We start from the raw sequence: 25,000 nt of genomic DNA on the forward strand, positions 1-25,000 counted from the left end.
AAAAAAAAAAAAAAAAAAAAGTAGGTGAATGGAGGGAGGCCAGGGGGAAGATAAGAGAGAGATAATGTATAAGGCAGAGGTTGTTGATGACAAAACAAACCTGATTCAACGTAGGGCCTGAGATGGGACACATAGAAAGCGAACCAAAGAGAAAGGATGCCTAGAGAGTTGGTGGTTAGAGAGAGGCAGGAAGATTGTATATCTAGAATATAATAGAAGGTAGGGGAGAGAGACATAACGAACAAAGGAGAAAGAAAACGAGGGAGTAAAGGAAAGAAACGTGATAAGTGTGGCTAACGAGGAACGCCGGAAAAGAACAAAACATCGAGAAATGAAAGATGAATAAAGAACGGGAGCAACGGAGACGGGGGAGGGTGGGGAGAAAGAGGGAGGGTGAGAGAGAGGGTGGGGAGGAGGGAGGAGAACCTCGAGACAGGTGTTGTTCCCCGTATCTTGACGCCATCTGGAACTCGAAGTAGACACAATAGTAGTGAGTGAAGGAAGGACAGAGAAAGAAGAGGTGGGCACTCAGTAACTCGCGAAGTACCACCACAGAAAATGGGATTCAGAGTAGAGAGGACTGTGAGTGCGTAAGGAAGTGGTCAGTGGATGGGAGAGACACCAAAGAATACTATTATCAGCGAAGAAAGGAGAGAAGAACGGGAGGAAGGGATGGATTTCTGAGAAAGGGAAAATGTCAGGAGGGGGGAGTAAGACCTCATGAAGGAAGGAGAATGGAAGGCAAGAATAAGCAACACAGCAATAGAGTTTTACATAATGAAAGAGATGATATGTTTGTAGTGTGCGCATAACATGCGTGTGTGCATTTACATAATCGTAGTATGTGGGATGGGAGCTGTGTTCATGCAGTCTTGTCTCTTTGCCTCCTCTCATCACATTTTGCAATAAATCCTTTTAAGTTGCTCGCCTGGATTATATTTCCATAGAATCTTTTCCATAATTCTATACATCTATGTGAAAAGCTATACTTTTTAGTATCTTTCAAACAAGTTGGCTTTCCAGTTTTTACTATGACCACTTTTTGATCTTTCATTCCATGCCAACAAATAACCTTCTTCTTTATTTATGATTTTCTCTGATCTATATATCATTATCACGTCACCTCTATCTCTTAATCCTTCAAATGTGAGAAGTTTCAGTTTCTTCACTCTTTCCTTATGTCTTGTCATTTAGCTTTTTGGTCATCTTTGGTGCCACTATTGTACAGCATTTTTCTTATGTCCTTTGAGTATGGTAACCACACCACTGCTGCATATTCCAGTCTGGGACGGAACAAAAATTAATTTTTTTTTTTCATCAGGTCCTTTTTCGTGTATTGAAATGCTCTTCATATTTTTCAACAAAATATAAGTCGCTCCTGTTATTTCTCCTGGTTTTTTGTTTTGTTTTTTGTTTTACTTTCATGCGACATATCACCTTTATTAAACTTCCTAAACATTTTCCATCCTTTGCTATTAATTAATTTCCCAGTTTATTTCTTCTCGTCTGTCATTTATTTTCTTTAGCCAAGTTCCAAGATTGTGTATTTCAGTAAATTGATATTCATTTTCAACCAGCTCCAATCATAAACCTTATCTAGGTTTCCTTGAAGCAGTTTCCAATCCTATTCGTGTTGTACTCCCTTCTTGATCTTGGTATCATCTAAAAATAAGTTAGCATAGCTATCTGTTTCATCCATCATGTCATTATGTCATTTACATACAATGTAAACATCATAGGTGCAAAAAACTGAGCACTGTGGCACTCCACTAGTCACTCTTCACCAGTCCGACTTTTCATCTCTCACTACTGTTCTCATGCATCTATCACTTAAAAAATCTTTCACTCACTTCAGTGTGGTCCTATATTTTCCAACTTCCACATTAGTTGAGACATTCTGACAGGTTGACGTAAGCGGAGTAGGAAACACAGGAGTCTTATTCTTGAGTTTATTCCTGACTAATTTCGCAGGTATGCTTTTTCAAAAACTAGCCAGGAATAAACTCAAGACTAAGAGTCCTGTGTTTCCTATTCCGCTTCCACATTAGTCTTTAATGTGTCACTTTGTTCAGATCTAGGTATGCACAATCCACCCACCTCTCCTTCATATGCAACACATCAACCACTCTCGAATGAAAACTTTGGAGGCTGATTATATAAAAAAATTATCTTATGAATCTAAATTAGTTGTTAAACAAAATTCCTTTCTCCTCAAAATATTTGATCTATTTATCTTTTATAGTTTTTCATGCAGTTTGGCTATCGTACTAATGATCTATAATTTAGCGGTACCGACTGTTCAGCCACTTACCTAAACACCTACGGAACATTGCAGGTGTTAAAACGGAAGTTTTCAAAAAGGGAACTTGACAAATTCTTGTCAACCCTACCACATCAGCCGGGTATCCCAGGTTATACAGCATCACGACCAGCGAATTCCAACTCCATTATTAACCAGCCGGACTACAAACAACAAACTGAAACGGCCTTGCCTCAAGTTCCATCGAGGGAGCAACACTTCCTTGAGGCAGAAGCGCTTCAAGGTAAATTCAAGGTAAGGCAAACATCCCTGTTTCCTCCTTTGAATATTAACATCACATTTGCAGAATTCCAGTCTGAGGCGCATCATTTCCTTTCCCAGTAAACAGGTTATCAATTGATGCTTTTTATCTACTCACTATTCTCTACATCCTTTAAATACTCAATTTGGGGTCCCACCTGGCCCTGAGGCCTTTCTCATATCCAATTTCTCGAGTAGTTCAAATACTTCATACCCAGCACATTATATCCAGCTCCAACATATCCAACTCCAAAATAGTATACACTTCAGAGAAAAATCAATACCACTATTATTTAGCATACCAAGCAGGAGACATGCTGATCAATGGGCACCAGACTAGAGGTACCTCAGTACCTATTCGATCCCCAGCGATCTTATCCTGACGTTCTCTCCATGTTTGCAGTAGAAGGGGAAGACCTGAAAATCGCAGACGTCTTCATTTATCTTGGTACCATTCTCTCTTCTACCTGTGATCTTGAACCAGAGATACAGAGCCGCGTCCGCCAGGCTTCAGTAAGCTTCGGCAAACTCAAGGAGAGAGTATGTAAACTGAGACTTGACTGTTAAAAACAAAGTGTGTATGTTGCCGTCTGTCTTTCCGTCCTACTGTATGGCAATGAGTCCTGGACGCTATACAGCAAATAAGTCCGCAGACCGGAAGCCGTCCACATCAGTTGTCTATAGTGGATCTTTGGCATCAGGTGGAGTAACCGTGTGCCTCACAAATTGCTAACACCATCACCATAGAGACAATGATAATTATCCACCAACTGTATTGGGTTGGACATTTCATACAAATGCCGAAATGCCGTCTCCCTCAACACGTTCTCTATGGTGAACTGAGAGATGGGACCCGCGCGACTGATGGACAGAAGACGAGGTTCAAAGACCAGCTAAGATTAAACTTGAAAAAGTGCGATGTAGACCTAAACCAACTGGAAACCCTTGACTTGGAACGCTCCACCTATCGTTCAACCACGAAGCAAGCAGCTAAGACCTTCGAGGAAATCTGAGCAGATACCAGACAGACACCTCCGGCTAATCCGTAGACATGAGTACCAAGGCCGTGACCTCTTTCACCTGAGACGGTAGGGTGGAAGTGCTGCGCCTCAGAGTTTGATTTGAGAAGCCGTCAGCGCAGTCATCAATGGCACCAATGATGAACCAGTTAATGTTTTGTATAAAAAACAGAATACATCATAATAAAATATAAAAGGAATCAATAAATCAATAGATTAATAAATGAATAAAATGAAATAAAATTGTATAAAAATAAGATCAAATAAAACTTTAAAAGAAAAAAAAAAAAAAAAAAAAAAAGTAAGATAAGATGGAATCTCGCTGACCGAGCGGGTTAGGGCATCGTTATTCGTGCCGAAGGTCGAGGGGATGGCGGTTCGAATCCTGCCACCGGCGAAGTTGAACCAAAGGCATGGTTCATTCAATTCCACGCTACAAAGTCCTCTGAAAGGTGTCAAGTCACTTGAGATGATCACTCCCAGGTCCCTTTCTGAATCAACTTTTTTGACTTCCTTCTTTCCAATTTTATATTGACCTGATACTCAAGGAGAAAAGCACTGGGTATCAGTGACGAAATACAGAACGTTTATATATTCATGTTCTATCCAACAAACATTTGCTCTCCCTTTACACACACACACACACACACATATGTGTATATATATATATATATATTTAAGCTGGGTCCGAATCCTCGGCTCGTCCACGTTTCAATTTCCAACGGATATCTCCATCGAGCGATTCTTCAGTCTCGACTGCGATGGCATGGAATTAAAAGTGATTTGTGGTTGAAAAAAAGATATTAATTGATCACTGGGAACCATTCAGTGTACATGTATATATATATATATGTATATATATATATACATATATATATACATATACATATATATATACATATATAATATGTTACGTGCAATCCACCGATTCACCCTATCGATCGATGGCGTTGCGCTATCTATGGATCCATTGTTCGTGCTGCAATCGGTAGATCGCGCAACCATCGATCAATGGCACTGCGCGTTCGAAGGATATAATTGAATGAAAGGAAATTAAATACACAAATAAAAAAAATTAGTATTGTATACTTTTCATTACAATCTATCATATTATTAATGGTTAGAAATATTCTCATGACAAAGATATCAATATCGCAAAAGATTATTCATTTATAATTGCATATAAAAGACATAAAACACCTCACACATCCAAATAAATATTTCCTCAAGGAATCTATCACGTCAGTTATTCCAAATCCTGAGTAGCCCATGAATTTACTAAATTTTCTCAATCCTGCTTAAACACACGACTGACGTGTTTTCCATTTTTAAAACAGATTTTGTTGAAATTCTATTAGCACATATTCAATGGTGCTATTGTTCGCATTCTACCATGAAGGTTCCGTCGCACGAGCACTGGCAATGATAGTAAATGTTTGTTTTCCGTTTCTGGGAAACTTTACGCGGACTGAAGGTAACAGAAGATAAAAATGGCAACCCCCCCCCCCCTGATCTATGCATTTTTTGGAATGTTCACGTAAGGAACCGTTCTAATGTAGTTCACTTGGGTCGGGTGTGGGAGTCAAAATGAATGAAAACGTTTTTATTGGTGGGTTTCCTATAGACTTTAATACTACCTGCCCCTAGTTACCTTCCATTCTCTTCTTCTCTCAGCTAGAAATTAAAGTTTACAGGAAATTCAGTAAACTATTGACAACAGAATTTCCCAATACATTTGGATTACAGGACACTCTTCTGCAGCAAAACATGTCTTTTGATGTACCTACCGTTGAATTCATGCAATTTCTGCATGTAGCATATGATCATTGGATAAATATTTCCAACATTGGTCAGACAGACAAGAACCCTGTGGGAATTTATGATTCCTTACCACAGAGTCCAAGTAATAACACTGTCAAGCTCATTGCCAAGTGCATGCACAGTTTCGAGGAAAAATTATGATTCAAATAATGAACGGAGGCAAACAACCAACTGCGTACGAATGTGGACTATATTGCATTGCATTTACCAAACCAAGAGACATAAGAAATGTTGGCTGGACAGGACGGAGGAACTGCAAGCTGCCGCTGATGCCAAGGATATGAAAGCCTGAGAGCCTAATGGGCGATCGCTCGAAAAATTCTGGCACATGAACGAATTTTAGGTAAACATTTCAAAAGAATCTCTATGGTGGCACTCGTCCTCGACTGAATCTGTAAAATAGGCACAATTTTTCTTTTCTTTTTTCATGCAATGTCACCATATCCCAACGAGGCTTCACTGGATTTGGCACGGAAATCCCATTATGATGTATGACTAAAGAATTAGTACATATTCGCTATACCTTTTGAGACCCGTCATCAATATTTCATGTAGAAAAAATTCTGTGTGTAGTAGTAACCACATTACAGCATGTAAACGCAAATAAACTGCATTTAGTTAGCTGATAGAAAGAGTAAGATGAAACTTTGAATCATGCAGTTTTCATTACCAGTTAAAAATTTTACTCAAATGTGAATGGCTCAGTTGGAATATATGGACATACAGTAGACATCAAGACCAAGAAAGAATACTACTGTAAAATAATGGAACTAAATACAGAATCAAAATCTGGCTTCCTTATTTGTGATTAAATTTGAATAAAAATCAAACATGGCTCAAAATAATGAAACCACACCTCTTCACCCTCAAATTAAAGGCGACAACAACAACAACAACAACAACAACAACAACACAACAACAACAACACTACAACAACAACAACAACAAAACAACAGCACAACAACAACAACAACAAAACAACAACAACAACAACAACAACGACAACTGAGGTTCAAGCTGTAACAACTGAAATATAAGATATGAGAATTTCAGTTCAATATGGTCGAATATGTAATTAGAATAGGTGAGTATGAAATGAAAAGCCTGAAGGTCAAATTGAAACAATTGAGCTACAGTGTAAAATATGTGAGTCAAGCTAAAACAGCTCAAGTTACAAATAAGGTAACTGAATATCAGCAATAGATATGTGAAACTGAAATTAGATTGATCGATATTTTATTTAAACCTTCACTGGCAGACAGTAATTTTGGCTCTTTTAGATTCAAACCTTCTTTTCGTCAGTTTAGGCTGGAGCACTGGCGAGCTGATATCAATGTAATTCTATAAAAGTTATGAAACAGCTCCCTGCTTTTCACCACTACAATTAACGTGCGTAACTTTTATGGCGCTAAATTAACGTCAAGCCAACATTGCACAACACTGAGCTGACCAAAAACAGGTTTGAATCTAAGAGTCTAAATTACTGTCCGCCAGGGAAGTTCTGAATTAAATCTTAATTAACTTAGTTTGAATTTCATTACTCTAAATTTTATATTAAGATATTTCAGATAAAAGTTCACCTAACACTAACATTTATATACAGTACATAGTTCCAATATATAAGTTTAACCATTTAGAAATGACATTCACATACTCTGAATTACAGCTCAGATGTTTCAATCTGAACCTGAAATATTTTGATTTAGGACGAAAAGGTACTGAAAAAAACTAAACATGTATTAGATAAATTGTTATAGATATTTAGTTACCTTGTGTCGTCCTTGAGTTTTGGAGAAACGTGCAAGTGATCATATCTGCAAATGAAAAAAATAATAAAGTTAAAACATTATTTATATCCGTTTGAATTAATACAGACAGCTGTACTTTTTTGCCAAAGAAATGCCACGGGAATTGATAGAATAGCCTGGTGGGACCAGAATAAAAAGACAAGTAATCCTTTGTAATCCTTTGTAACCACCAGGTACAGAAGAGTTTAAAGTAAAGCTACTTATTCAAACCTTCGGGATTCTCTGAATCTCCCTCACCCCTTCACCTAACCCCAAGGTTGGAAATCCACCAGTCAGGTTTTGAGGTAGGGCTTGCTGATCGGATATCCAACCACGGCGTCTAACCTAACTACGAAATCTATGATCGGCCAGCTTTACTCCGAATTACGGTCCAGTGAGTTTCCAGTCGAAACTTTGGATCGTGGATGCACTATGGATAGAATTTGTTCTTCAACACCGACTAAAGAGTGTCAACCCATGACAGTCTGTAACAAAAATAAACAAAAGCTTGCGTTCGTTTACATAAATCACAAATGGTGAAATACTGTACGGTTACCTGAAATGAATCACTAGTAGCAGTTAATATCATTCAAATAATTTCCGACAGTCGCCCCGAGGACTCAGTTCGAATCCTGAGGCGACCATCGGAAATTATTTGTACCATACGGTAAGTTATATACTTCTGTCGTTGAATAATACTATCAGAAACTAATCAGATTTCTACTTCACAAATGTGTCGAGGTTTTAGTCTTTAGCCTTAAGCGGTTTCAATCAATCATATCTATTTCGGCCCCACAGCGCAGCGATACTGAAATTATTTCAGCCCTGGGCGGGATTCGAACTCGGACCGCTGTAGTAGCAGTTGCGAACGCTATCACTGCGCCGTCGAGTTGTGTGTGTGTGTGTGTGTGTGTGTGTGTGTGTGTGTGTGTGTGTGTGTGTGTGTGTGTGTGTGTGTGTCTGTGTGTGTGTGTGTGTGTGTCTGTGTGTGTGTGTGTGTGTGTCTGTGTGTGTGTGTGTGTGTGTGTGTGTGTGTGTGTGTGTGTGTGTGTGTGTGTGTGTGTGTGTGTGTGTGTGTGTGTGTGTGTGTGTGTGTGTGTGTGTGTGTGTGTGTGTGTGTGTGCGTGCCTGTGTGCGTGCCTGTGTGCGTGCCTGTGTGTGTGTGTGTGTGTGTGGTGTGTGTGTGTGTGTGTGTGTGTGTGTGTGTGTGTGTGTGTGTCACTGCGTGAGTGTGTGTGTGTGATTTTTGTCATGGTGTCTTGGATCACGTGTTGGAATCATGATCGTGTTACTTTCACGACCCCTTATATGTCTTACACGACAGTTGAGTAACCTCCCTATTCAGCACAATACTGAAATTATTTCGACCCTGGGTAGGATTCGAATCCGGACAGCCGTAGTGGCAGGCGAGAACTCTAACCACCGCTCCACGAGGTAATGTGTGTGTGTGTGTGTGTGTGTGTGTGTGTGTGTGTGTGTGTGTGTGTGTGTGTGTGTGTGTGTGTGTGTGTGTGTGTGTGTGTGTGTGTGTGTGTGTGTGTGTATTCACCTTGGTCTTTGGATCACATGCTGGACTCGTGATCAACAGCTATTTCCCTCCCGGAAGAGTGTGTGTGTAGGTGTGTTTATGCATGTGTGCAATAATACATACATATACCAAAGGCGTCTTTCCCCCTTACATGGGAGGTAGCCAAAAAGAAAACGGCATACAAACCACTCCCACCCATTCCATTCCCTACATACTCCACTCCCCTCCACCCTCTTCCCTCCCTCACATCTTGGCACCTCCTGGAGGACGGGTCATCCCTGCATCCCGTCCACTGCCCTGGGTCAGAAGCATTGTCGCAAAACACAGCACATCCACAGCAAGTCCGCTTCATCAATTCGGCGACCCCCCTCTCCGTCCCCTCATGCAGAAAAAAAAGACTGGGAGAAATCCCTTCGGGCTGCGTCAATTTATTTCTCATACATACTCCCTTATCCCCCATCCCCCTACCCCCTCATGCATCACAGCATCATCCATACACAACCATTCTCCATTCACCCCTATCTGCTGTCCTCTCCCGTCCTTCCTCAACAGACATTCCTCTCTTTCATAATGCCCCTTTTACCCCATCCATCCATCTCATCCTAGGACAGCCCCTCATATTCACTCCTTCCACCTCTGCCTTTCACACCTATTTTACTAATCTTTCTTCACTCATTCTTTCCATGTATCCAAACCATCCTAATACTCTTTCATCAACCCTATCTCCCAACTCCCTTTCCACCCCTGTACTCCTCCTCACCTCCTCATTTTCCACTCTATCTAGCCTAGTAACCCCTATCATACTTCTCAGACATTTCATCTCAAACACATTCAAACTCATTCTCTCTTCCTCTCTTATGTTCCATGTTTCTGCCACTTACAGTGCTGTCGGCACAATCACTCCTTCATATAACCTCTTAGTATCCATTCCCAAATGTCTATTACTCATTACACTTTTTAATTCACCAAGACATTTACTCGCTTCTCTCAATCTACATTCTACCTCCACTCCCACTCCTCTATTTCCTGCCACTTTCGCACCTAAGTATCTAAAACTACCCATTTCCTCCAGTCTCTCTCCATTAATACTCACTTCCAGCCTGCTGCCACTTTCTCCCCTTGTACATCTCATCACCTTACTTTGCCCATATTTATCTTCAGCTTCCTTCTTTCACACACCTTCTCAAACTCTGTCACTAACTTCCTCAATCCCTCCTCTGATCCTGCTATAAGCGCAGTGTCGTCAGCAAACAACAACTGGCTTATCTCCCATTTTTCTCCATTTTCTTTAACCATCTCCAACCCCTGAAATAGGGAGAGATGAAGTGAAAGCAGCTGTTAAGATGATGAGAGCAGGTAAGGCACCTGGGCTGGATGGATGCCATAGAGCAAGGGTTCTCAGGCTTACTTGGCCCATTCACCCCCTTTCACCATTTGTCTGAATGTCATTCCCCCCTCCTTTCCAAGATTGCCTGTTTCAAAAAGTGCATTCTAAATAATATGCAAATATTACTAAAAACCCTTTCATTGTTTCCAAATTAGTATATATTTTTCCCATATTAGTATATATTTTTCCCATATTAGTATAATTCCAGCCCAGGTGACAGGCCAGATAGGCCAAAACCTATCATTGCTTTCCTCACCGCGTAAACTGACTGTGGTCACAAATCACCCCCAGAAAACCCAAAATTCCCCCCTGGGGGTGAATTTCACCCCTAATGAGAACCCCTGCCATAGAGAATGCCTGAGAAAAGTAAGTACAGTTATGGTGGACTAGCTGGTGAGGTTATTTAATGTTTGTTTAAGAGAGGGTAGAGTGCCGGAGGACTGGAGGAGTGTCTGTATAGTTCCACTTTACAAGGGAAAGGGGAATAAGTGTGAATGTAGTAGTTTCAGAGGGATCAGCTTGTTGAGTGTAGTTGGCAAGGCTTATGGGAGGGTCTTGACTGAGAGGATAAGGAGAGGAACAGAGGGAGTAATTGGTGAGGAACAGTGTGGATTTAGGACAGGTAGGGGTTGTGTAAATCAGATTTTTGTGTTAAGACTATAGGAAAAGGTAAGGATGTTTTTGGGCTTTTATGGATCTGGAAAAGGCTTACGACAGGGTAGACAGGAAGGCACTGTGGAAGGTATTGCAGATATATGGGATAGAAGGAAAGCTGTTAAGAGCAGTCAAGAGTTGTTTCGAGAGTAGTAGAGCTTGTGTTAGGATTAGAAATGTGCGTGGTTCTTTGAAAGGCTTGAGTCTATTGTGATGTCTTCTGGCCCGGGCAGGACGGTCAGCTTCCGACGGTAGCAGGTTGCGGTGGCGAGGATGACATAATAGCTTGAGGCCGAATTTTCTTAGTGTCTCCTTGTGGTGGTCAGAATGTTTGCTCAGGTTGAGGATGGTTAGAACAGCCTCGTAGTTGGAATAAAAAGAGCCAAGGATGATTTTGCATGCCCTTTTATGTACCCTTTCTAGCTGGCGTTCCTGAGTGAGGTTGATGGAAGGGGTTCAGGCTGGAGATGCATAGCAGAGTTAAGGCAGAATAAAGGTGGAATATATATTCTTCAACTCCTTCTCTGGTGTTCCAAATGATCTCAGCCTTCGCAGCATGTACAGTCGATAAGATGCTGCTCTAACGGTGTTTGTCACATGCTACTTCCAGTCTAGTTGGTCATCAACAGTGATTTCCAGTAATTTAGTGGATTTGACTACTTAGAGAGACTGAGTGCCGATTGTGGCATTTGGAGCAGGTACATTCTTCTTTGATGTGCAGAAGTGCATGGTGACCGTTTTTGTACTGTTAATGGTCACATGGTTGTCAGTCGTCCAGGATTGTAGCTTATCAAGAGTACCCTGCAGTAGAGAGTAGTCAGGAGCTGTGTTGTCAACGGTGATGTCAACAGTTGAGTCGTCAACGTATTTCCAGTAATGGGAACTGTCAGCTAGAACATCGTTAACCCTTTAAACTCCGATGACAAGATTCTCGTCATTTGGTCAAATAAAACAAAAAATCATAAAACACCAAAATGTTTGATCGAACACCAGAAAAATATGACGTCACTCCTCGCGCGGTCAAGCCGCATCAGATGATATTCGGATGTACGGGCCGGCGCGAGGCCTGCCATATCCAGTTTGTCGTATCTACACCACAAGCGGCTGACATGAGTTGAATGGGTTAACATTAGGAAGCACAACGGTCCCATCTTGGTCCCTTGGGGGAACTACACAGGTTAGGTGTTGTTGGGCAGAGATCGACCCTTTAAACCTGACACACTGTCTACGCTCACTCAGGAAATCCGACAGCCATGTTACTAGGTTGGAATGGAGACCAATTTCTATTGGTTTTCTTATGATGTTGGTATTGTCAACCAAATCAAATGCTTTTCTAAAATCAACGAAAGAGTGAGTAAGGGAAGTGTTACGTTTGTCTAAATTTCTGTGAATAAAGTCAAGTAGGTCAATTAGGCAGTGAGTAGTGGATGAAGTTTTGATATTGCAAAATTGCTGTGGATCTATTTTATTACGTATGTTACTATACGCCCACTTGAAAACAAAAAGTCCACACAGATGAGACTGGGGATGGGCGTGATGGCAATTGTCCTCGGGTCATTTAAGGACTCGGGGTAGGGGACTTTACGGATGGGGTGACATACGAAGTCTTTGGGGCATTTGTTCTGAGTTAGAAAGGCATTGATTACCAAACAAAAAGGACTGGCAAATTCAGGGGCAAATTCCTGGTAGAGCTTTAGTGGGAGGTCAACTGGTGTGGTGGATCTTTTAGGATTGAAGCTTTTTAATTTCTTAACGATTTCAAACTCATGAACAAAGGGTGGGGGGAACGGGATGGCAGGTAGGCTGGGAGGAGGGCGGGATCGAGCTTGGGGAGACTTTGACATATAGTAGCAAAGTGACTGTTGATATCCTGTGCTGCCTGTTCAGGGGGTGACTAAGAAATACAAGGGAGAGAAGATGACTGGTTGCTCAGACCACACAACCCTTTAATCTTAAAGTACCATTGGCTGCTATTTACTTCTTTGAGATGGCTGACCTTTTAGCAGTCTTAATTTCATGAATGATTTTGTTGTGAATGCTGGTGTCTGTATAGAATCCCTTGTTCCTCTGTCACACCAGCCGCTTATTAATCCTTGGTGCAATCCAGGGAAAGTCTGAGGGGTGCATGGTCAGAGTCTTGGTGGGAAAGAAGTGGTGGTAAGCTTCAGTGATGGTATTAACATAATTATACCAATTGGTGTTGACATCATCCATTAAGAGAACTTCTGACCAGGGATGGTGTACTACCCACTGCCCAAACGGTCTCATGGCTGAGTCAGGTGTGGGCCTATGAGTCCTGACAACAGCTAAGCCCACAGTTGGGGAGACAGTGGGAGCTGGGGGCCAGAGGATAGAGAGTTGAGTACTGCTTACCATGGGTGACAGGGGCTGAGGGCGAGGGGCTGAGGGTAGGTGCTATTGACTCAGGTCAGTCACGATAAGATCAAGGCTATTCTTACTATACGTTGGGAAATCTATGACTCGAGTAAGATGGAGTTGATTGAACATAAGAACATAAGAACATAAGAATAAAGGAGACTGCAAAAGACCATAAGGCCTACACTAGGCAGCTCCCTATCCATCACCACCTATCATCCCCATCCATAAAGTTGTCTAATCGTTTTTTAAAACAACTGATAGTTTCAGCGCTTACGACATGGTTACTAAGTTTATTCCATTCATCGACCACCCTATTAGTAAACCAATTCTTGCCTATTTCCTTCTTAAATCTAAATTTGTCCAGTTTATACCCATTACTGCGAGTCCTGCCCTGTTGTTTTATTATGATGACCTTGTTTGCATCACCCTTGTTATAGCCTTTGATCCACTTGAACACTTCTATTAGATCACCCCGCACTCTGTCTTGATGTCTGATATGTCCAATTAATTGAAGTCACCACATTTGGCACCAGGAAATCTCATTCTCAGGGCATCTGCTGTATCATATCAGTGATGTGGGAGACGAGTGGCTGTGGGGTGGAGGATCGGGGTGGGTGGTATGGTACACAACACAGAAATTGATAGATGATGTATGGAGAGGGTGGGAGGGAGGCGACACCCTCACCCACAAAGCCTCCCCCCCCCTCGGGGGGTTACAACCGTCAGGTGTGAGTCATTCCTCCTTTGTCAGCCCTGAGATGGTAGAAAAGTTCGTAGCCCACAATTTTACACGAACCACTTGCCACGCTTCCGTAATGGCTAGAATGTCAGCGCTGGCATCTTTCACTGTTGTTACAACTTCATCGAGTTTATTGTTAAACGATGTATGTGTGTGTGTGTGTGTGTGTGTGTGTGTGTGTGTGTGTGTGTGTGTGTGTGTGTGTGTGTGTGTGTGTGTGTGTGTGTGTGTGTGTGTGTGTGTGTGTGTGTGTGTGTGTGTGTGTGTGTGTGTGTGTGTGTGTGTGTGTTGCGATTCACCATGGTCCAGGGTCTTGGATCACGTGTTGGACTCTTGATCGACGACTATTACCCTCCAGGATGAAAGCTCAGAGCTCATAATTATATGATCAATCTATAAATAATGCTGTGACCTTACACGCACACACACACCCAACTCTCCTCCTAGGAGAATTGAAGTAACGACTCGCAGCGCAGCGATACTGAAATTATTTCAGCCCTGGGCGAGATTCGAACTCGGACCGTTGTAGCAGTAGTTGCGAACGCTACCACTGCGCCGTTGAGTCGAGTGTATTTGTGAGTGTCTGTGTGTGTGTGTGTGTGTGTGTGTGTGTGTGTGTGTGTGTGTGTGTGTGTGTGTGTGTGTGTGTGTGTGTGTGTGTGTGTGTGTGTGTGTGTGCGTTTGTGTGCACGTGTGTGTGTGTGTGTGTGTGTGTGTGTGTGTGTGTGTGTGTGTGAGTGTGTGTGTGTGTGTGTGTGTGTTTGAGAGAGTGTGCTTGTGTGTATATGTTGGTGTGCGTGTGTGTATGTTTGAAAGAGTATGTTGGTGTGTGTGTGCGTGTGTACGTGTGTGTGTGTGCGTGTGTGCGTGTGACCACGGTCTTGGATCACGTGTTGGACTTGCGATCGACATCTATTTCCCTTCCGAAAGACAGCTCAGAGCTCATATATGACCGATCTATGGGTAATGCTGTAACCTCACATGCACATACACACCCAACTCCCCGCCCATGAGAGTTGGAGTAACGACTCTCAGCGCAGCGATACTGAAATTATTTCAGCCCTGGACGTGGTTCGAACTCGGACAGCCGTAGTGGCAGCCGGGAACTCTACCAACTGCGCCATCGAGCCGTGTGTTTGTGTGCCTGATTGTGTGAATGAGGGAGTGAGGGAGTGAGGAGTGGAAGGAGGAGTGAGAGACGGAGGGGGAGAGACGGGGAGAGATGGAGATTGGAAGGGAGTGTAGAAGAGAGAAGAAGAGAGAGCGTAGGAGAGAGGTAAAGAGGAAGGGAGAGGAAGATGTAGAGTGAGAGGAAAGTGTGACGGAGAGAGAGAGAGAGAGAGAGAGAGAGAGAGAGAGAGAGAGAGAGAGAGAGAGAGAGAGAGAGAGAGAGAGAGAGAGAGAGAGAGAGAGAGAGAGAGAGAGAGAGAGGACAGACGGGGAGAAGAAAGAGGAGGGGATAGATAAAGATGTAGATAGAGAGTCTTTGTCTGCGTAGGGGGTCCACTTCTATGTAAGAATGTTTGAGTGTTCACATTCGTTTCTCTTTCCGCCAGTCTGTCGGTCCTCCTTCTGTTGGTAGACCCTTCCCTGCCCGTGGCACATCCATTTCTATTTCTACTACCTCCAAGCGATTCTATACAGTTCTAAGTAACCCCGTAAGCGGCATGCCTTCGTGAACGTAGAAATATGAACATGCTATTTTTGTATTTCAGGAAATTTACCTATTCTGTTGGTGTGCAGTATTTCATCAATTATGTTATTTTCGATTTGCTTGCCTGGTTTTAGCCGCTAAGACGAAGTGTTCCTCTAAGCTCAATAAAATCATCTTGCGGCGTTAAAAGTTCCTGTAGGGTTAGACAGAGTTAAATCGTTCAACAATTTCCTTCCCATCTGGCTGCAGGCTGGTCATTTCAGTCACCACTGTGGAAACGCTTCGGGAGTTTTTTTTTTTTTTTTTTTTCATTTCGATCAAAACCTTCAGTTCCCGTATGAACGGTTCCTTTCTCCGTAGCGAATGCCTTTACGGTGGCCAGGCACGACGTTCTTTCAAAAGCAGGCGCCTGTTAGACAGAACAAACTATTTTAAGTGAGAAATTCGTAACAACCGTCTAGGAAAAGTTAGTGTTATATGTGCCGAGTGGTATTTTTCTTTTTATTCTGCTATAATACTCATCTTGCTGACATTCCCTCGGTAGTGAAAGGACTGTCTCAACGAATCCCTTCTGTATCGGGTAATATCTTTCTGTATTCTGGATGCGGCTAGGTAATTCCATTCATCTTCGTGTAATCACCTTCAGCAATTTAAGGGTTATAGATCATCTCGATGAATCCCTTCCAAATAAACAGGTAGCAGTATTTTTGCTTCTGTCCCGGCTGCTGTCAGTCTGCTTTAATAATTTGTGTCAACTATTCAGTATTTTTTCCCCCATGCCCGGTGGCAGTTTTTCTGTTACTCTGTCTGCCGCCTGGCTTTTCTTTTCAGGACCTAAATTGAATAAGATTATTTGGTATTTGAACAAAATAATTACTACCCTCCCCCTACCGAAGCGGAACCATTGATAGGAACATTTTACCCTGGCGGTATTTGGAATGCGTTACCTGTTACAGCCTTAGTGGGTTATACACTCTCGTTAACCTGCTTGAATGTTTACATTTGGGGTAAAGTCAAACAAGTCTATTCTGTTTAGGCGGCCTATGAGTTATCATTTCTTGCACCCGCTGTTACTCTCATGTATTTTCTTCTACATGACAAAGAACGCTGCTCAGTACAGTGTTAATTTGTGAGTACGGGACAAGGTTGCTGTTGGCAGCAAGACTCATGGTTTGTAAAACTATATTGTGTGCTGAGTATTTATATCGCCATTATGGAAACACAATGGGGGAAGGTCAGCCTGGTGAGTTAAACGTTCTTTTTCCCCGTTTTCTGTTTTCTTACATTGTCGACCAATGTATTGTTTACGTACGCATGCTAATTTGAATTGATACTCTCAGATACTCTTATAAAATATATAAAAGTACACTGAGCAAACACCGAGTGCGTTGATTTGCTTACTGCAATACTCGTATGATAAGAGAAGAAATCATACGAAAGATAATGAAACCGTGAAAGAGAGTTGTGATTGGTGAAGTCCAGTATGACGTCATCAGTCAGACGCTTGCCTGTTCCCCCAAGGATCTTAACTGCTTCTATATTTTCCTCTTCCACTACCCCCTCCTTTTCATTGTGCTTACGATAACTGGATGCAACTTCTACATTCGAAGGATTTGTATATGAAAACTTAGTCTCGATATAATAATGTATTCAACTTAAAATCGGATAAGTGATTATATACGGCTACGTGAACAAATGTTTAGATTGTGGGTGTTGATGAAGCGAGCCTCGTCATGTATGTAAAGAACTTGTACGTGCAAGAATGAGCATTTGTGGGCATATATCATACTGGTCTTGTTCTCATGATAGCTGAAGTGATACTTGACACGTAGAACATTATCATCGTTGTAAGTACTGTACTTGAGGTAGGATAAAGGCAGACAGGCTGGTGTGTGTGTGTGCCTATATATTTAATCACGTGTAAGAGAACCTACTTACTCGTAAGCGAGATCCGAGTTTACTAGGTTATCTGTGGTTTGTTTACACTAAGAAATGTAATACTGTGCATTTTCATACTTCACATGTGTGCGTGTATGTGTGTGTGTGTGTGTTTGTGTGTGTGTGTCTGTGTGTGTGTGCTTGTGTGTGTGTGTGTGCGCGCGCATGCGTGTGTGTAATTCACCAGTCTTGGATCAAGTGTTGGACTTGTGATCGACAGCTTCCGTAAGAGAGCTCAGAGCTCATATATGACCGATCTATGGATAATGTTGTGACCTTACACGCACACACACAGCCAACTCCCAGCCCACGAGAGTTGGAGTAACAACCTGCAGCGCAGGGATACTGAAATTAATTCAGCCCTGGACGGGATTCGAACCCCGACCTCCGTAGTGGCAGCCGGGAACTACCGACTGCGCCACGAGTGTGTGTGTGTGTGTGTGTGTGTGTGTGTGTGTGTGTGTGTGTGTGTGTGTGTGATATTCACTATGGTCTTGGATTACGTGTTGGACTCATGACCGACAGCTATTTCCCTCCCGGAAGAATTCGGAGCTCATATATGACCGATCTGTAGGTAATGCTGTGACCTTACACGCACACATACACCCAACTCCCCGCCCACGAGAGATGGAGTAACGAATCGCAGCGCAACGATACTGAAATCATTTCAGCTCTGGGTGTGATTCGAACCTGGACCGCCGTAGTGGTGGCCGGCAACTCTACCACAGCGCCATCGAGAGTGTGTGTGTATGTGTGTGTGTGTGTGTGTGTGTGTGTGTGTGTGTGTGTGTGTGTGTGTGTGTGTGTGTGTGTGTGTGTGTGTGTGTGTGTGTGTGTTTACCTAATATGGGAAAGGGATCTACGCTCGTGGTGTCCCTTCTCTGTATCTCGCCATGTCTAATTTGCTCTTAAATTCTTGTATTGTTTTTGCACACACTATTGTTTCGTCTTGTATATTCCATACATCAGCCAATCTATGGGGAAAGCTGTCTTTTTTCAGGTCTCTTCTGTAACTGTCTTTTCGAGTTTCTCTGTCCTTGAAAGTGGCAGTTGCCGACAAGATTAACGAGTTTAACACCATATGAGGACGGAGCCTTTATTTGTACGACGTTTTGCTTATTTCTCTGTCCTCTAGCAGTTTAATAAGTCATCTCTATCAAGGACTTCCACATCTCTCATAATTCTGTAGATGGTCAAGAAGTCACCTCTTTCTCTTCATTGTTCCAGAGTAGGTAGTTCTAGTCTTGACAATCTCTCTTCATATGACTTTTTTGATAGTGTTGGGGCCATCTTCGTAGTTCCTCTCTGGATTCTTTCAATTTTCATTATATTCTTTTTAGTACTGGGTGATCATAGTGTCGCTGTGTACTCCAATTTAGGCCTTATCTGTGTGACTTGTATTTTCTTTACCATTTCTTCATCCAAGTATGTAAAAGACACTTTTATTGATCATAGCAAGTTACAGGTTTTGCCAACAATTTTGTTAATATGTTTGTCAGGGAACACAACTTTTGTGATGATCACCCCCAGGTCTTTTTCAGATCCCACTTCCGTTACTTTCTTTTCACAAATTTTATACTGTGTGTTAGCGGGGTATGTCGTACATCATACCATTATCGGATATTGCAATTGTGTGTTGCTTATTAAGGGAATTATATGTTTCCCCCTCTTTATAAAATTGTCATATGTTTTGTTGTTTGTTGTTTTATTTATTGTAATTATGTGTAATCATTGTGTATATTGTAATTATATTGGATATCGCATAATGCGATGCATGTGTGTTCGCGCCAAAATTGGCGGCGTGGCGTCAGTTGAGAGCCAGCTCTCGTTGTATACACACGTACTAGTTGTCAGTATCAGAGATTACAGTGTGTTTCCTACAGTTGACTTTTATTTAGTAGCCACCCAACACAACTGTCCTGATATCCTTTTTTCAAGTTCCATTATGCTATATTTCATCATTTTTAAGTCCACTTCCCACTTCTGACTTCATCCCAAGACCCTGTTCAGATCTCTCTGTAGTGAGTCACAGTTCGTTTCAGTACTCACTTTCTTTAACAATTTTGCATCATCTGCAAAGAAGCTCATGTAACATTCCACACCTTCGTCCATGTCATTCATTATTGGAAACAATACTGATCCTTGTGGAACTCCACTAATTACCTCTTCCCAAGTGGAACTCTTATCTCTGAACACTACTCTCATATTTCTTCCGTGAAAAAAGTCTTCCATCCATTTCAGTAGATTACTTTGTAACCATCCTATGGTTTCCAGTTTTCTAAATAGTTTTTGTGAGGGATTTTATCAAAGACTTTTTGTAGATCTAGGAACGCACAATCAGCCCATCCGTACCTTTCTTGTATCATGTCTAGTAGTCTTGAGTAAAAAAAAATAATAATAATAATAATAATAATCCCATTTATCGTACATGATCTTCCCTGTCTAATTTCGAATTGTCTCAATTTTAGGACACTGTTCTCCTCCAGATGTTTTATTCATCTACTTTTTATAACTTTTTCACATTTTAGCTACCGTGCTTGTAAGGGAAACCAGTCTGTAATTTGTTGGGTCTTCCTTATTTCCTCCTTTATAAATTGATACGATATTAGCATTTTTCCAGTCCTCTGTTAATTTTCCTTCTTTGAGTGTTATATATTTTGTCTGTTAGTTCTATATATTCTATTAATATCCAATTTGCTATTCAATCCGGGCCGTGCGAGTTCCTTGGCGGGAGAATGTTTGAGTGAATTTCACTTCTCTCCCTTCATCCCGATGTTGCATTTTTTCTCTAGTGAAAACCGACTTGAAGTGTTTGCTCATGACTTCAGCCATTTCTGTATCTTCTGTGTATTCCGTATTCCCTTGGCGTAGTTTCACTATTTCCTGTTTATTTTTTAGTTTACCATTTACATATCTATAGAATAGTTTTGGCTGATCCTTACATTTTTCTATTATGTCTTTTTCATAGTTTCTTTTTTCTTCCCTGCGTATTTTTACATATTCGTTCCTTTGATTAATATATATTTGCCACTTTCTAGGTTTTTTGTCTTTTCTCCATCTTTTCCAAGCTTTATCTCTTCTGTCTTTCGCTTCGCTGCACCTTCTATTAAACCAGCACTTAATATACACCTTTTCCTGTTTTTGCTTTGGGACATATTTATCCACTCCTTCTTTGTAGATTTTCATAAGAATCATCCATTTTTCTTCCACTTGTGTTTCTTCCTGGTAGATTATTTCCCAGTTCGCTTTGAGAAAAAAAAAAAAATCCTAAATTTCTCAAAGTCCGTTTTACTATGTATCAGTCTACATTTTCTGTGTTTCTCGTTTTTCTTTGAATATATTTCCTCCTTTAGCTCTAACTCGAGTAGTATGTGGTAACTTCACAATTGGTGTCTTGTATTCAATTTTGTCTACTATTTCAGGTTATGACGTAAATAATAAATCTAATCTTGACGGTTCTTTATCATTTCTAAATCTAGTGTTTTCTCTTACCCATTGTGTTATTGTATGTTCTATTGTCATGTCGAGTAATACATTTCCCCACTGATCCTCTCCACCTTTCACTGTCATCTCTTCCCAACATATTTCTCTGCGATTAAGACCTCCCATGAGTACAGCTTTATTTCCGTCCTTCAGCATCCCGTTTAATGAAGTTCTCGTATCCTCTAACATTTTGGAATGATCTCTCTCCAAGACCCCGTTTTTGGGGGCACATAAATCACCGCAAACTTTCTGCTTTTCATGTCACTATTTTCATCTCTTATTGAGATCATCTCTACCTAGTAAAGCTGGTGCCTGGGTTGCTGAGTTCCTGGTTAAAAAATAAATTGTTGGAGTACATAGTAAAGAGTCTAGTAAGTGATGTGATAAGCTCTCCATATGTAACTTTCGTCACATTTAAGTTTTTCTTAATCAGGAACATGACTCTTCCACCTTGTTACTCCTCCCTATTTCTAAGCCAGTGATTACACGATATAATCCATGACTAACACTGGTACTAGTGTCTACACAGTTCCCATTACGTCTGGTTTTACTTCTGACAGGTAATTGTTTGGTTAGTTTAATCCTGGTATTAATCCATCTATGTTGGTATAAGCTAATTTTGATTTTCTATTCCCTCCATCTCGTTCTCTGATTTTTTTAGTATACAATTTTTTCAATCTCATAGCTAACAATCTCCAATAAAATCGTGTTGTCTCAGTCTTCGTTCTTTTCTCGTTTTTTTTTTTCTAACTTTGTTCTTAATGTCTTAGTTTTTCTCTTTCCTCATCGTTCACGTCTTTTTATATCCATACATTTTATAATGTTCATTTCTTGCTCATTTTTCTGATCTTGCTAAGATTTCTTCCGCATTTGTGACCTTAATTTGATATCTAGTGATCAACTTTTTCCTTTTCCTTATGCATATTTACCCATTCTGTGCACTTCCTCTATTTCCTTTTCTAATTCTTGTTCTTTATCTTGTACTTTTAGAACATTTCTTGCCAATTCTTTATCCTCTTTATCTCTCAGGAATTATTTTTCTCTGTCGTATCTCTTACTAGATTTTATTTTTCCTTAATTATTTTAATGACAACATCTTTGACCTTCTCCTGCATTTGTTGATGAACAATTTCTTTAAAAATTACTCTATCTTCTTTGTCTATTTTACAATCATTCCTGACCTGTCTCTGGCTCTGATTTTTTTTTTCACTACCCAACCAGATAATTGATAGCATTTTTTACTCTATATATATATATATTGTATATATATATATAATATATATATATATATATAATTATAAAAGTCACAGATAGCCGACAAAATGACACCTAGATCTTGTACATGTTCGTAACTTTTTATATCACCTTCCGAATGACGGTTCGAATCCTGCCACAGGCGAAGTTGAACCAAGGGCATGGTTCATCAAATTCCACGCAACAAAGTCCTCTGTAATGGTCACTGTCCTAGCCTTCTGATGGGAGGAGTTTGTGACGTTAAACCATATCATCATATCACTTTCCGGATCAAAACAATTCCTCAGACTATATTTCCCTGAACAATTAATGTTTATACATTGGAATTGATTACTATTGAATAGGATGTTGTTCACCCTAGATCACATGTAAACTCTATTCAAATCCTCTTGCTGGAATACTTTGTCATCAGGAGATTTGATCAATTTCAACACCCAAGTGTCATCAGCAGAACTTGGTGTTTATGTCGAGCGTTAATAACAAGAACAAAACTGAACCCATCACTGTTCCTTGCGGGACTGAGCTTATCACATCACTTACTAGACTCTCTTCACCATGTACTCTAACAAATTGCTTTCTTTGAACCAGGAATTCAGCAATCCAGGCGCCAGATTTACTAGGAATATTAAAGTCATGGAGTTTATGCACCAGTGCCCCCATCAAAGGCTTTGTGAATTCAAGGTATATTACATCTGATCCATGTATGTGTGTGTGTGTGTGTGTGTGTGTGTGTGTGTGTGTGTGTGTGTGTGTGTGTGTGTGTGTGTGTGTGTGTGTGTGTGTGTGTGTGTGATTCACTCTGGTCTTTTGATCACGTGTTGGAATCGTGATCGACAGCTATTTCCCTCTCGGAAGAGAGCTCAAAGCTCGTATATGACCGACCTATGGTTAATGCTATGACCTTACACGCACCCCCCGAACTCCCCGCCCACGAGAGTTGAAGTAACAACCAGCATCGCAGCGATAATGAAATTATTTCAGCCCTGGGCGGGATTCGAACCGGGACCTCCGTAGTGGCAGCCGGGAACTCTACCAACCGTGCCATGAGTTTTGTGTGTGTGTGTGTGTGTGTGTGTGTGTGTGTGTGTGTGTGTGTGTGTGTGTGTGTGTGTGTGTGTGTGTGTGTGTGTGTGTGTGTGTGTGTGTGTGTGTGTGTTTGTGTGTGTATGTGTGTGTGTGTGTGTGTTTGTGTGTGTATGTGTGTGTGTGTGTGTTTGTGTGTGTATGTGTGTGTGTGTTTGTGTGTGTGTGTGTGTGTATGTGTGTGTGTGTGTGTGTGTGTGTGTGTGTGTGTGTGTGTGTGTGTGTGTGTGTGTGTGTGTGTGTGTGTGTGTGTGTGTTTGTGTGTGTATGTGTGTGTGTGTGTGTGTTTGTGTGTGTATGTGTGTGTGTGTGTGTGTGTGTGTGTATGTGTGTGTGTGTGTGTGTGTGTGTGTGTGTGTGTGTGTGTGTGTGTGTGTGTGTGTGTGTGTGTGTGTGTGTGTGTGTGTGTGTGTGTGTGTGTTTAGTTTGTTGTGCTAACCTTGTTCAGTAAACCCACGAGTCTTTCCCATCCCAAATCTATTTCTTTTAATGACCTAAACACTACCAAATCATCATTTTCTTCCTTTCACTGATGGTATGTCCAGTGTTTTTATTTCATTTTATTTTATATTGTTTTATCTTATTTTATTTTATTTTTATCTTATTTTTGTGCGTTTTCTCTGCAAGGCTAGAAAAAGATTTGGTCACTGCTTTCTACATTCTCTCAGTCTTGTTTATATTCTTGACTTTATGCAGGGACCATACCACCAATGCTTACTCTAATCTAGGTTGGATCTCGTATTCAATCAAAGGAGAAGACGGGGACAACAGAGCGAAGGAAGAGCTTCCAAGAACAATAAAAAAAAGAAAAAAAGAAAAAAAAAAAGTTTGATAAATTGCTGGAAACTATGGCACCGGACAGTCATAAGAACATAAGAACATAAGAAATAAAGGAGACTGCAAAAGACCATAAGGCCTACACTAGGCAGCTCCGTATCCATCACCACCTGTCGTCCCCATCCATAAAGTTGTCTAATCGTTTTTTAAAACAACTGATAGTTTCAGCGCTTACTACGTGGTTACTAAGTTTATTCCATTCATCGACCACCCTATTTGTAAACCAATTCTTGCCTATTACCTTCTTAAATCTAAATTTGTCCAGTTTATACCCATTACTGCGAGTCCTGCCCTGTTGTTTTATTATGATGACCTTGTTTGCATCACCCTTGTTATAGCCTTTGATCCACTTGAACACTTCTATTAGATCACCCCGCACTCTGCGTCTTTCCAGAGAGTGTAAGTTTAGGTGCCTAAGCCTCTCTTCGTAAGGCAAATTTCCGAGTCCTTGTATCATTTTGGTCATTCTTCTCTGTACTGATTCTAGTGAATTTATGTCCATTTTGTAGGACGGAGACCAAAACTGTACCGCATAGTCCAGGATGGGTCTAACTATTGCTAGATAGAGTTTAATAATTACCTCTGCACTTCTATTTGTTACCGTCCTAGCAATGAAGCCTAATGCTCTGTTTGCTTTATTTCTGGCGCTAATGCACTGCTTCCTGGTTTTAAGGTCCGGACTCACCAGAACTCCCAAGTCCCTCTCGCACTCAGATTTTTCTAAAAAACGTGTCATCTAAGTTGTATCTATTTTCGGGGTTGTGTAGCCCTACGTTTAACACGCTACACTTAGAGATATTGAAGTTCATTTGCCATTTCACCGACCATGTTAACAGTTTATCAAGATCATCCTGCAGAATCTGGGCGTCTTCTCCTG

General features: G+C 41.1%; 1 protein-coding gene across 6 annotated transcripts in view; it reads right to left on the reverse strand.

Annotated features, from left to right (window-relative positions):
• The window catches only part of LOC143041178 (high affinity cGMP-specific 3',5'-cyclic phosphodiesterase 9A-like), a 467,704-nt gene that overhangs the window by 335,136 nt on the left and 107,568 nt on the right, over positions 1–25,000 (reverse strand). For all 6 annotated transcript variants that reach the window (XM_076213009.1, XM_076213007.1, XM_076213006.1 and 3 more), the window contains exon 3: positions 7,170–7,214. The gene's annotated coding sequence lies outside the window, so the exon portion shown is untranslated. The remainder of the gene's footprint in view (positions 1–7,169; positions 7,215–25,000) is intronic.

The sequence above is a fragment of the Oratosquilla oratoria genome, chromosome 30 (genome assembly GCF_046742065.1).
Source record: "Oratosquilla oratoria isolate Oo_2021 chromosome 30, ASM4674206v1, whole genome shotgun sequence".
In the NCBI taxonomy this organism is placed as follows: domain Eukaryota; kingdom Metazoa; phylum Arthropoda; class Malacostraca; order Stomatopoda; family Squillidae; genus Oratosquilla; species Oratosquilla oratoria.